Source organism: Amblyomma americanum, chromosome 1 (assembly GCF_052857255.1).
Source record: "Amblyomma americanum isolate KBUSLIRL-KWMA chromosome 1, ASM5285725v1, whole genome shotgun sequence".
NCBI lineage: Eukaryota > Metazoa > Arthropoda > Arachnida > Ixodida > Ixodidae > Amblyomma > Amblyomma americanum.
The window spans coordinates 122,478,856-122,491,148 of record NC_135497.1 but is presented as its reverse complement, the minus strand read 5'-3'; the positions used below and the strand labels follow the sequence as shown (position 1 = coordinate 122,491,148).

The window sequence follows — 12,293 nt, the reverse complement described above, 5'->3', positions numbered from 1 at the left end:
TTAGCCCGACTGTCTACTCGTTTGAGCAAGCCGCTCGCTGGCAGTAAGAGCGACGGAAACAATGGACTAGCGCTATCCAATTCAAGCCCCGAACAATAGAACGTGCAGTGCACGCGCCGAGAATCACTAAACTGCGTGAAGTGCTCCGCGGTGCTAACGGGCTAGTTGTCGCATCAGGAGAGATAACGCAAAGGGAGAGAAATGAGGTTCCGTCCGCCCAGCCTAGACTGCGTGTGTCAGTGCGTGCTACCCCCCCGCCCCTCATTTTCCCCGAGAGGGCGACGCGTAATCAAATCTCTAGCTGACAAGGGGCCAGCAAAAAAAGGATTTTGAAGAGAGCACGACGGGAACAGCGCCACGGACAGACTTCAAGAATAGTTCTCGGAATACTGGCATCGCGTGACGGAGGCGCGCTCCGATACGGCCCTGTAGGAAGCGCAGGCGTGCCAAGAAAACCGACGCGCGCGCCAGCAGGTTCGCGGAGCACTTGTTGCATAGCCTGGGCGATAACTGACGCAACGCCGCGCGTCAGCTGGCGCGTACAAGCCGCGTGCCGTGCCAGGAGCGTGGTGGAAGCTCGCGGAAACAGGGGCGGCACCTGTTCCGCTTCGTACGGGTGCCGTTCTTTCCCGCCTGTCACGTCGCAGGGAGTGGTAAGGCTCAGAAGGAATGAGGACAGGAAGACGAGCAGCGGTCGGTATGCGAGTTTCACTCCGGAAGCGAGTAATTGCGTGGTGCACCAATTACCAGGATATCCCTTGCACAGGGCGGAAGAAAACCGACACACCTTCCCGCATTCTACTTCTCAAAATAGCGCTAAACTTTTCGGCAACGGCATGTACTAAAAGTGGACACAAACGAGCCATAACACGCTGTACAACGGACTGTACACCCACAAACACCACTCAGAAAGGGGGAAAAAACATTGCCGATTATGCACCTCCCGGGAACTTTCTGGGAGGCCAGAAGCGCTGTCCGCAGTAGGCAAGGAGAGCGTTTCTGACGAGAACGTATTTGCCGACGTCTATAACTGCCTTCCGGACCGTAACCGTCAATGTAGAAGCACGCAACAGAACGCTTCGCAGCAGCAAACAAGGTAGTTGGTCGACGATTTAATCACCGAGCACGAGTTCCGTGCCAGGAGACGCAGGTACAGCGTCCAAAAGAGTAGTTTGTACACCGTAATCGACTGCCGCACTGTTGGCATCAGCGTAAGCGGGCTTCGCGAACGGCTGCCACGCGAGCCAAAACTCTGAAAAACATAATAACGACGTAAGGATAAAAACGCCAAAAAGCGAAGCGTCCTTAATCTCTAGATAGCTTGCACAGCAGCGAACGTCCAGTTAATCAACAATCGTAATTGGTCTCGCAGCCTTGAATGTGGCAGACATTATCCGGACGGTGGCTAACAGATGGCGGAAGATGTGCTAACGGAGTTCACTTTCTGGTGAAATATTGTTCACCGCGTTCGCTATACGGCAAAAAAAAAAAATCAACTTGTTTGCGACATGAACAATGCTAAATTCACCTGAAACAAAGAAAGCATTGCAATTTCGTAGCGCTCGAGCCCGAAAGAGAGCTGTTGCCGGGATCAAAATTGTGTACCACGCGCGAATGTGTAACTCTCTATTCTTGCGACGCCTTCCAGCGCTTCTGCCACGTACGGATCGAAACGAGAAAATTAATTGGCATGCTTCTATATAAATACTCGACCGCAGGTGGTACGTCCCATGCAGAGTGCGAGCAAATTACCGTTCAGTATTGTAAGAGTCCCAGGCGGAGCTATCAGTCATTAACTGCCAACCAGAGTATTCAGCCGGCTTTTGAAGCGTTTAAGTTAAATCATACAAGCGTCAGAAATCGAAAAAACCCGTTCTTCACGCAGTTGAACTGATCACGTGAACGCTCAAGATCGAGATGGTACTGCAGTATAAACATAAGTTTTCATTGACGCAGTGTATAGAGATTGCTGAAAAGGAACAGAGGCCCCTATGGCTAGCATTTCTGGATATTAGGGGAGCCTACGACAACGTTATCCGAGAGTATCTGTGGGACATACTGGGCTCACTGGATGTGGAAGATGGAGTAATTAATCTTTTAAAAGATATATACAAAGGTAGCAGAGTGTTTATAAAATGGGAGAAAAATGTATCAGGGCCTATAGAGATACAGCGGGGGCTTAGGCAAGGATGTCCTCTGTCCCCTTTGTTGTTCATGTTGTACCTGCAAGGGTTGGAGACCAAGCTATAGAGGAGCGGACTTTCTTTTTTCAAGCAAGTAGAATGGATTAAACAGTCATTACCGAGACTAATGTGCGCGGATGATATAGTGACAATGGCTGACACAAAGGAAGACTTGCAGAAGTTGATATACATTTGTGGTACAGAGGGAGATAGGTTAGGTTTCAAGTTTAGTAAGGAAAAATCTGCAGTCATGATATTTAATGATGAGGGCGGCGAGCATATAATACAGGAGTTCACGATAGAAGTAGTGGATGAGTACAAGTACCTTGGGGTGTGGATAAATAAAGGTACTGAGTATCTGACAGAGCATGAAAAAAATATGTAAAGAATAAAGCTTGTAGGAATGCAGCTGTCATGAAAGTAGAGCACTATGGAATTACAATGGGTATGAAGTGGTAAGAGGGATCTGGAAAGGGGTGATGTTTCCTAGCTTGACTTTCGGTAATGCTGTCCTGTGCATGAGACCGGATGTTCAAGCAAGGTTAGAAATCAAACAACGCGGCGTAGGGAGGCTAGCTTTGGGAGCACATGGCAATGCACCAAATCAGGGGGTACGGGGTGATATGGGATGGGCGTCGTTCGAGAGCAGAGAAGCTAGCAGTAAGATAGCATTTGAGGAGCGATTGAGAGAAATGGGGGAAAAGCAGTGGGTAGGAAAGTTTTCAGATACCTGTACATAAGGAATGTAGACACAAAATGGAGAAAGCGAACTAGAAAATTGACGAGCAAATATCTGGACAGCAGTAAGGGGGCAAATCAGCAATTATCGGTTAAGAAAAAGGTTAAAGAAACAGAGAGAGCTCTGTGGAAAACAGGGATGCTGAAGAAATCGGCACTGGGAACATACCGGACCTTTAAACAGGAAATTGCCAAAGAAAATATCTATGATAATTGTAGGGGAAGCACTTTGTTGTTTGAGGCCAGGACTGGAGTTTTGTGGACTAAGACGTATAGAGTCAGGTACCACGAGATAGACACGTTGTGCGTTGCGTGCGAAGAGGAGGAGGAAACGGCTGAACACTTGATACTTTTCTGTAAAGGGCTTCACCATGCAGTGGAAAGCAGCGGGGCTGATTTATCCAAGGCATTGGGGTTTAAGGACAGCGAAGGGAAAGTGGATTTTAAGCGGGTTGAAGTAACCAAGCGAATGTTATCTGATTGGTGGCTAAAATCAAGACAAAAGTAAAACTTCATAAGTCATGGCTAGGTGGCTTGAGCCACCGCCCGATTTAAAGGGTTCAGCCTTATCCATCCATCCAACGAACCGACACGCGACATACGTTTCTCAATCAGTGTCACACACAATGCAGGTCATTGTACTGACTGTGCTTATACCTGAGACGACACAGCAAATATATAATTGTACCGGCCACAGTGGCCCCGAACGTGATGCGAGATAATGTAGTTGTTTCACTTTGCTGGACTGCTGTATATCCGACAGCATACTCTTATACAGCAGCGAATAAATGCGCACAGGCGCCGTTCTTCCGTGCATGTAGCGATGGTGCATAGTTTCCACACATCGGTACTATTTCACACTGATGTCGGCACCATTTATAAAACAGAAATAGGAAAGCGGCTGTCTCCATTACATGCTGACTCTCATATGTTACCTAAAAAAGTGAAAGACCCAGCCATGTACTATACACATATGCCGCAAAATATCCAGAGGGGCCACTGTATTCTGCGGGAGAAGGTCCATGCACAGGGCTCCGCGAACTGTTTTTCAGCGCCATTAAATGCGCAAGTTTCGGGCTGAGCCGAAATATAGTGAACTAGAATACATTATTCTAGTTCACTACAGCCCGGACATACGGCAGAAATCAAAACGCTTTTAGGCAACAAAAAAAAAATCACACGCCCACCACGTACATCATGCCGAATAGTGCCGTAAGTAAACACACGGCTAGCGCTGTGTGTTATTAACAGCGTCGTTATGATATCTCTCTGCCAACAAGTTACGACGCAATAATACTCAAGGACAACCATTCGCAGTGGAAGATTGCGATATGCCTCGCAATTTGAGCCACAGTCAGCGCACGCATGCCGCCAACGCGCAGCGAGAAAGCCCAAGTCCTCGATGCACGGACGAAAAAAGGAAGAATGCACCCCTGAAATCCCCTCCACATTTTTCGCTACCAGGCACGCATTTATGAGAGGTAAAGATAATAAAAAGCGCGAGAAAGACAGGGCGCACTTGTTGCGAAGCCATGCTGAAGGCAGCAAGTACGAGGCCTGATGACACATACTTAAGCATGTCGCACTGTAAAGGCTCCTGAACAGCACCCGTAGCCGCAATGAAGAAAGAAGCTGTTGAATCGACCACTAGTTGTGTGCACAACCTATCACACGTCTCGGGAGCACGGGCGTTGTGTTGCGAAGCAAATATAATGTGACCGCGGCCCACATACATTTCAGCCATAAAGTTTTAAAGACACGTGCATCTGCCCATCTAGCCATACAAACCGTTGTCAGAATTCGTGTATTCGTCGCTGCGCGGCGCACTGTTCCAGACAAATGTGATCAAGTATGCCAGTTCGGTAGCCCAGCTTCTAAAACGGGGACAGAGACGCTTCGTTTCGCTAACGCCGTTATCGCCTGCATCGCTCCATTTATCACCACAGAAGTCACGATAAATACTGTCAGACGCAACAAAATCAGAACGCAGTAGCGTACTGCCTATTGGCAGAAAGAAGAGTGCAGGCTCTCAAATCGACGCGACGTTGGAACCAATCACAGTCCGCTTTCCCTCGTTATAACACGCTCAGGTGTGACGCTTGCGAAAACGAGAATTTGTATGGAAATCATTCATGGAAAAACAACCTTCACACAGCTGTCACATACCCTGCTGTCGTCGTCACACTCTGCGCGACTAGCCGCACTATATAGTGTTCAAGCTATATACTCTCGGCATGAAAATGAATGAGTATAGGACAGAAGAGGAACGCTCGATTTCCTGAAGGCAAAAGCCCCCTCTCCGCTTCCCGGCCGGTCGGTATACAGTCGAAATAAGCAGGCCCAAACACGCCACGCTGGTTCGCTATTAAGGCTTTCGCCCAGTTTACCTGCGAGTGTCCAATCCGTCCAGGGGAAGAGCTCGGCGTGTAGCGGCTGTGCACCAGCGCGGTTTCACGCGCACACCATCAGTGCGAAGAAGAGCAGCGAGTCCGCGGTGCGAGCCGGCCGGTGAGCAGGCGACGACAGCACCGCTCTGCCATTCAGCGCGCCGCCGTCCTAGCGCTTCCTCCTCTCCCTCGGAGACACCGGCACGCGCGGCGGCACACGTGAAGAGAAGAGCGCAAGGACGGACCGCCGTACGTAGTATAAGTCAAGCGTCAGTTTCACAAGCGCCTTTTTTTCCGCAGGGCCCACGGGAGGGACTGCGGGTGAGACCAGTGGAACTGACGAGAGCGGCCCGAAGCCGAAGGTGCGGAAAACTACGCCCGGAACAGCCGCCGGCCGCTGATAAAACAAAGGCAAGATGCGCGAGAGGCGATATAAAAAGACGCGCGCTCCTCCTCCGTCGGATAGCGACCTCAGGGCAACCGCCGCGTCGACCTTGAACGAGGCCCGTGCGCGGGCATGTGAAGACGCGCCGATGACAAACGACTCAATGATCCTTGGCGCGAGAGCGGCCGCGCGGACCTCGCAAAAGATTCGGCGGACAGAAATGCGAGAGCGCGCAACGGGGGCACGAACCGCTCAGCCACGCGGACAGCGCATGAAACAACACGTTCGACGGTGCTCCCTGTTCACCGGCGTAATCGTCCGCAAGGTCTGCAAGGAACGATCCACGCGCACGACAAATTGCTCTTCGTTCGGAATGAAATCAAGAAGCTCCGACTCTCCTACGCCCAAACATGCACGCCCTTCTAAACGACCCGCTTTCAGTCGCGCGCTTGCGGGAGCTAACGCAATACGGCTGCAACGCCAGTCCTGCGAGGTCACTACGCGAGAACCAACGCCCAGATACCCGCGGGCAATTATATATCATTAATTCATGCATTCGTGGCCTGCAAGTGCTGAATAAGAAGGAATGATCCGAGTGCTCTAGCAATAACACCACAGGCCAGCTTATGTGCTGCGACGGCGGATTCGTCAACAGGGTCATTATGTGTGCACAAGGGACACATTACGACGAAACAGGCGCTGAGCCTGGGCGCATAAAGCGCACGAGTAATGACGAAACGTTACAAAAGGCTGCAAATACAATATATGCAATGCGCGGCATACGCATATAAATATTGTGCGGAGCGGCACGCGAGCATGCATAATAGAGTGAAAAAAGCAAAAAAAAATACTTTATACCGCCCACACGGTGTCTCGCTAATGTAATACGATAATGCTAGAAAACATCATTGGCCGAATGTGCGCGTTGTCCGAGGATCAAATTAGCAGACTGAGGTTGGAAGTTGCCACGCGTCACATTCTACTTTTCAATATACCAGACAATCAGAATGACTGCTGAACTGCTTTTTTTTTCTTTTTCGGACACTGGATGAACGATAAACTGAATAAAAAAATTTAGCAGTGGCTTAGCTCGGCTATGCCAGGATATACGTAGCGTGAGCTACGCTGAGCCGCTGAGCATCAATTGCCGCTGAGCAGCAATTTCGCTCTCGTTCTCCATGGCTGTACCACACTGGCAAACGCCCCGCTATATGTGCACCCCCACTGATACCTCTGCGCATGCGCACAGAATGACAGGCGCTATCAAGCGGCTCCGGCGCAGCGTCAGACTTGGCTACTGCGCAACGGAGGCGCACAGCTGGGCACGCGCTGGCGCCAGTGCGTCTGCCGCGGATATGACGTCACTCCTCTGGAATACAGACCGGCGAGGCGCGCGCGGCGGCTCCGGCGCGCCAGGTGTGCGCCGTGTGACATCACTGCTCTTCGCGCATGCGCGGCACGGCTCTCCAGGAACCACGCGAAACTCCTCAACCTCGGCCAGTGTAGCTCACGCTACAATAACAGAAACTGAAGCGCCCGTGTCAGCCCGTGTAATGACGATTTCCGAAAAGGCACTTTTTTTGTCCTTTGCGCATTGTGGTCATCTTTCCACGCCACGCATAAGTGCACAAAGCTGCAGCGTTATATACGTCAACAATCTGCATCATCAAGCAAGCTGGTGTGCACTCAGGAGATATTTGTTTCACGCTTTCTCTACACGCTGCTGTGCTAGACGCATTCTCGCACAAAACCATCAGTTTTCCTTTGCGACTACAGGTAGACAACCTGCAGTGCTCAGGCATCGCTGCAGTTGTCCCACTGGGAGCCTCGAAACTGCTGCCGTCGGCCGCTTGGGCCGCTACAATCGCGAGACCACTAAGGCTCCACTACTGGAAGGCTCCTCTACGACACGATCTGAGACGCAGGTTTGGTTGATACCATTCCTTGCCTTGGTGCTCTCGACGTAGCACGCCACACGCGGCTTCGACGCAGAGAGGAACGTAATGCTTAGAAACGCAGGCAGGTGGCGTGGTAAAAAACTATGGCTGCGCCCAAAAAATGCTTGCTCCTCTCGCTGGGCTAGTGTGTTACAGCGCTGCGATGGACACAGCTAAAATAGCAGGTTGCCTGCACTGACCCTTTCTGAAGTTGCCAGGTTACCCGGTTTGTTCATTGATCATTTCTAGCACCTCATGGCCCTGAAAGCTCTGCTCGCCTTCCAAAGACCTGCAGCAATTGGGAATGCCGCACTGCAGCGTACAGGAACGAACCTTGCGGCCTGGCAACCTTTAAAAAAAAGGACCTACCAAGAATGAAAGGAGACAGTGCGAGCAGACCGCCTGAAGTGTATTGTTACAATCGGGCGCCCGCCCGTCTGTGTTGGCAGCGTCGTCAGCAAGGCTCACCTGCTGGAAGCCAGCACTAAGCTTCTTCGGCATGGTTCCGGTCCACGCGATACGAATCGCTCCCACGTTCGAGACCCAAGTACCGAGAGCGTCGCCCAGGTGGATGTAAAAGCACTCGCTCCGATCGCAATCACGTTCACTACGCGGACACTTGTCACTGTGCAATGCAGCTCATGCACGCACGAGAAATTCACCGTGAGCAGCTGTTACTCGCCGCTGTCCGTGATGATCCTCGCAGGAATTACAAACGCTTGCAACAACCACAAACAGCTCGAAATAAGCACTTCGTGACACCGCCACTGCACAGGTCTTGCATCGGTTTGAAGAGGCGCTCTGTCAACTCCGTCAGCGTAGACGATTACAGAATTCAACTAGTGGAACTGTCGCTCGCCACTGCTGAACGCGGCGAAGTTTGCAGTCGCTCTGAACACTGGTAATATCAAGATGTGGCCAATATACTACGCTTCGCGACATCGCTGCCACTGCCCAGGCCTCGCTCCCCAGTTCAGTCGACGGACGGCCATCTTGCCCCGGCAAGGCAGAACCGAGGCAGAGGGGCTCGAGACGTCACTGACGTCACGGGAAAAGCAGCCAATAGCTGCAATCCGATCGCCGGCCGGACCCGCTCGTCCGCCAGAAAGTCGAAGTTGACCAACTTTCCATCCGTTCGCCGAACGAGGCGGATCCGCCAGGCCCGCTCGCGAAGCGGACCTGGCGGAAGGCTCTCCGAAACGATCGTACAACGGGCCCCCGCGGAAAGCCGCCGCAGCGAGCGCCGAGCACCTGACAGCACCTAGTGCGGCTGCACTGTTTGGACTCTTGGCGAAGCAGAGAGGCCGCCGCAGGGATCGAGCGGCAGCTAATCCCCAATGGCCGTGACTAAGCTGAGGGGACCAATGTGGCCTCATTCCCGGAATACGGCAGCGAGCTGGCGGTCGTCGTCCGCTAATCTTCGCAGGAATGGCAAATGACGAAGCGACTCCTTTTGGCTACTAGACCCGACCGTGCGTTATTGTCCGGGGCGTCGATTGGCATCTAAAGAACAGGTGTCGGCGGTGCGTGGAATCTTTCGGCTGGCTACGAGATCATCTCCCTCCGCTGTCGACGTGGACACAAGGGCATCCTCCTCTCTCCCTGGCTCGACACGTGACGAGGGCGTGTCCCTATGTGCGTTGGTGTGTGTTTGTGTGCGATAATTCAAGTTTAAGCCACTCCCACCCTGGCGGAGACGTCCTCAACCTGGGGAATCTAGGGAAACTGGACAGCGAGTGCAGTGAAAATCGTGCTCCCATGTAATGCTCAGTCGTGTTCCCATTTGTGTGCTCCCTTAATCATGCTCCCTTTCAAGGCTCCTTAAGCCTCCTTTTAAGGTGCTCTCTTCGGAAAGAAGTTCCTTTCGACCTCTATGTAAATAATGTAAATAAATCCACTTGTATCCTTCCTCCTATCATCCAACTCCTTTAACTCGTCGGCAGTCCTGTCCTGGTGGTAGTGGCGGTGTTCGGAGCAAGCGTCGTTCCTGACCCGTGGTTCCGTCGGGAGCGACTCCGAACCCCCATCCAACAGTATGCATTCTGTGCCGCGTAGTGGCGTGCCGAACACGTTCTCAAGCATTGTTATAAGCAGAGGGGCGAGAAGTAATGCGCGCTATATTCGCACGTCTTCGACCGCATCGCGAAGCGCGCGAGCAGCTCGATCATCGAGGCGCGGAATCTGCTACGCCGATCGCCATGACTCGCATTATCGCGTTTCGCTCATCGCCAGTGGCATGCAGAAACAAAGCCATGTGCACGTTAGTTTGTCACCGTGTGTCCAGGAGCTCAGACTACTACCCTGCCCGACACGTCCTATCATTCACTCCCGGTGCAATGACGAGCAGTCCTCATTAGTACGCTTGCAAAGACCGATGACGATGCATGTATCAGCCTGGCAACGCAAAGATATGGCGCCGGCAGGCAGGCGTATACCTGCTCGCGTGATAACTTGTGTCGTCGAACTTATCGGGGAAGATCTACGCTGACGTAGTTAGAACGACAGCATTATTTACTGCGCTAATGATAGCATGCGCCTATCATTTTTCAGTAGATGATATGATACTTTTACTTAAGATACAGCTTTCACATAACTATATTATATTCCTTGCGTTCCTCAGTTTATGCGCAACTTTATTGCGTAAAATATGGGAACCCAACAAGTGGCACTTCCGCCCTGAGTGTCAGAGGCGCAGTTCTGCGGCAGTCCGCGACATCATGTTCGAACATTGCACAACGGCTTATCAGAATTCCTGTCTCTATTCTGACTGCCACGCTGAATCCTCGTCTCATGCCTCTCGTAAATAAAACTCGTCCATCTCTTGAGCTCCCATTTCTTTTTTTCAGATCCTGTTTCCCAGTCTGCAAGGCAGCGGTCAGCAGCACAAAGCAAATGACGTCAGAATACGGGCAGAAGTTTCAGGAGTGGTCTACACTTTGTAATGATCTGTGCAGGCGCATGAGGTCCATCCACGGCGGGTCTTCGAAATTTGCTTAAGACAACCGACTCCACCTCCTGAGACGTATTTTTGTTTAAACCATCAATCCACGTTCACTATTTGCACGCGCGACATTTAAGCTATGGTGCTCATGAGCGTATCTTTCTCCGCGGTCGTCCAAACATTATACGCATGCTAGACGTGAACCCTGTATTCCTTCACTCAGCGCCGCAGTGCTGTTCGGCAAGGGCCCTGAAACCCACTAACAGCATGCGTCCCCATTACTATCCGTTCGCACCCCCGTATAATGTATTAACTTTTTTTCGCCTTCGGGGCCCGCGAATGCATGGCCGATGCTGAAAACAATATAGTGATACACGAACCGCTCTTTCGCCCAATAGAAAGGAGAACAAAAATAACAAAAGACACCGCCAGCTGTAACAGCGTTCACTGGGCTGTTTCAGTCACCGTAATAATGCGGGGGTACAACATGCGCTTTGACGACGGCCTGATCCGCACAAAGCGGGCAATTATTTGGCAACGCACGAGCGGGCCCCGGCACACAAAAGTCGTACCTCAGGGGGCCGAATCGTCAGCGCTAGCGATAGTTCAGCTCGAGTGCGTCTCCTAGACACGCCCCCCCCCCCCCCCCCCCCCCCCCCCCCCCTCCCCGCCTGGCTGCCCAAGGAGAAAGGCAGAGCTCGCGCGCGCCCTGCACAGTCAAAAGCTGCTGCTCTCGTCCCGCGTAGTGCTCGTCAGCGTTCCAGAGCCCTACGCTTTCGCATAGTTGCGACCAGCCGTGCCGATAGAAATGCTGGCTGTGCATTTTCGAGGCAGAGGAGGAGGGAGAGTAAAAAAAGATAAATCAACGAATTGTTGGCGAAAATAAAACTGGATTCCTGCCAAACTACGCTACAAATTGTAAAGATTCGCCCGCGTTTTGCAAAGGCAGTAAGAAAAAAAAAATCTCCGAAATTTTGTTTTGTTTGCATTTAATCAATTCGTCTATGCAAACAGAATTTAAAGGTCGAAAAAACAACCACGCAATAATGAATAAAGGACCCTGAGTACACGAGTAGTAATGAGCAGGGCAAATGACGCGTCGATTTTGTGATCATCGGTGAAGCTAGCGGAGCGGTCCTGCCTCACCCGATTTCAAGCTCTCAAATGCGCGTCTGTGGCACGCGGCCGCACAGGCCTATTTTGCGAAACGTGTTCAGCTAAGGGTATCATAAAAAAATTGTTTGTGGTTTAGCTATGGCTAACCCAAGTCGAATTGCGAAAGCTTCGTTTCCTCGGCACGTCGTCTACGCAGCGTCTCATTCCGACGCTCTCGAGAATTCAAAGCGGTCTCTTCCGCCGTTGAAGAGTCACTAAGGGACGTGGCACTTCTTATATAAAGCCGCATCTGCGTTACGACGCTTCTCGAGTCTTGCGGCGCGTTCTTCTGGGCTCTCTTGAGCGCGATGTCTCTTGCTCGCTTCGTTCTGTCGTTGTTGCGTCTCTTTCGCGCTCTCCATAACGACTACAATATGCACGCCGTTTAGCTAAACGTTGTTCCCGCTCTTCATCCGTTTCTTACGCATGCCGCCGCTTCTTAGCTGCAGCACATCGTTGCAGCTTCACCTTATACACATCATCCGACATACCGTGGAGGATTCACTGGGACGACTGCGACAAGCCGAGTTGGGGGGGGGGGGGGGGCGCTTTTCCACAGCTGGCATG

The 12,293-nt window shown here is 51.7% G+C and overlaps 1 protein-coding gene across 8 annotated transcripts in view; it reads right to left on the bottom strand.

Moving 5' to 3' along the window:
• The window catches only part of LOC144113570 (oxidative stress-induced growth inhibitor 1-like), an 87,471-nt gene that overhangs the window by 25,330 nt on the left and 49,848 nt on the right, over nt 1–12,293 (bottom strand). Inside the window, exon 1 of one of the 8 annotated variants that reach the window (XM_077646721.1) lies at nt 5,309–5,681. The exons of the other annotated variants lie outside the window; for them this stretch is intronic. The gene's annotated coding sequence lies outside the window, so the exon portion shown is untranslated. Of the gene's footprint in view, nt 1–5,308; nt 5,682–12,293 lie in introns of those variants that run through there. 8 annotated transcript variants of the gene reach the window in all.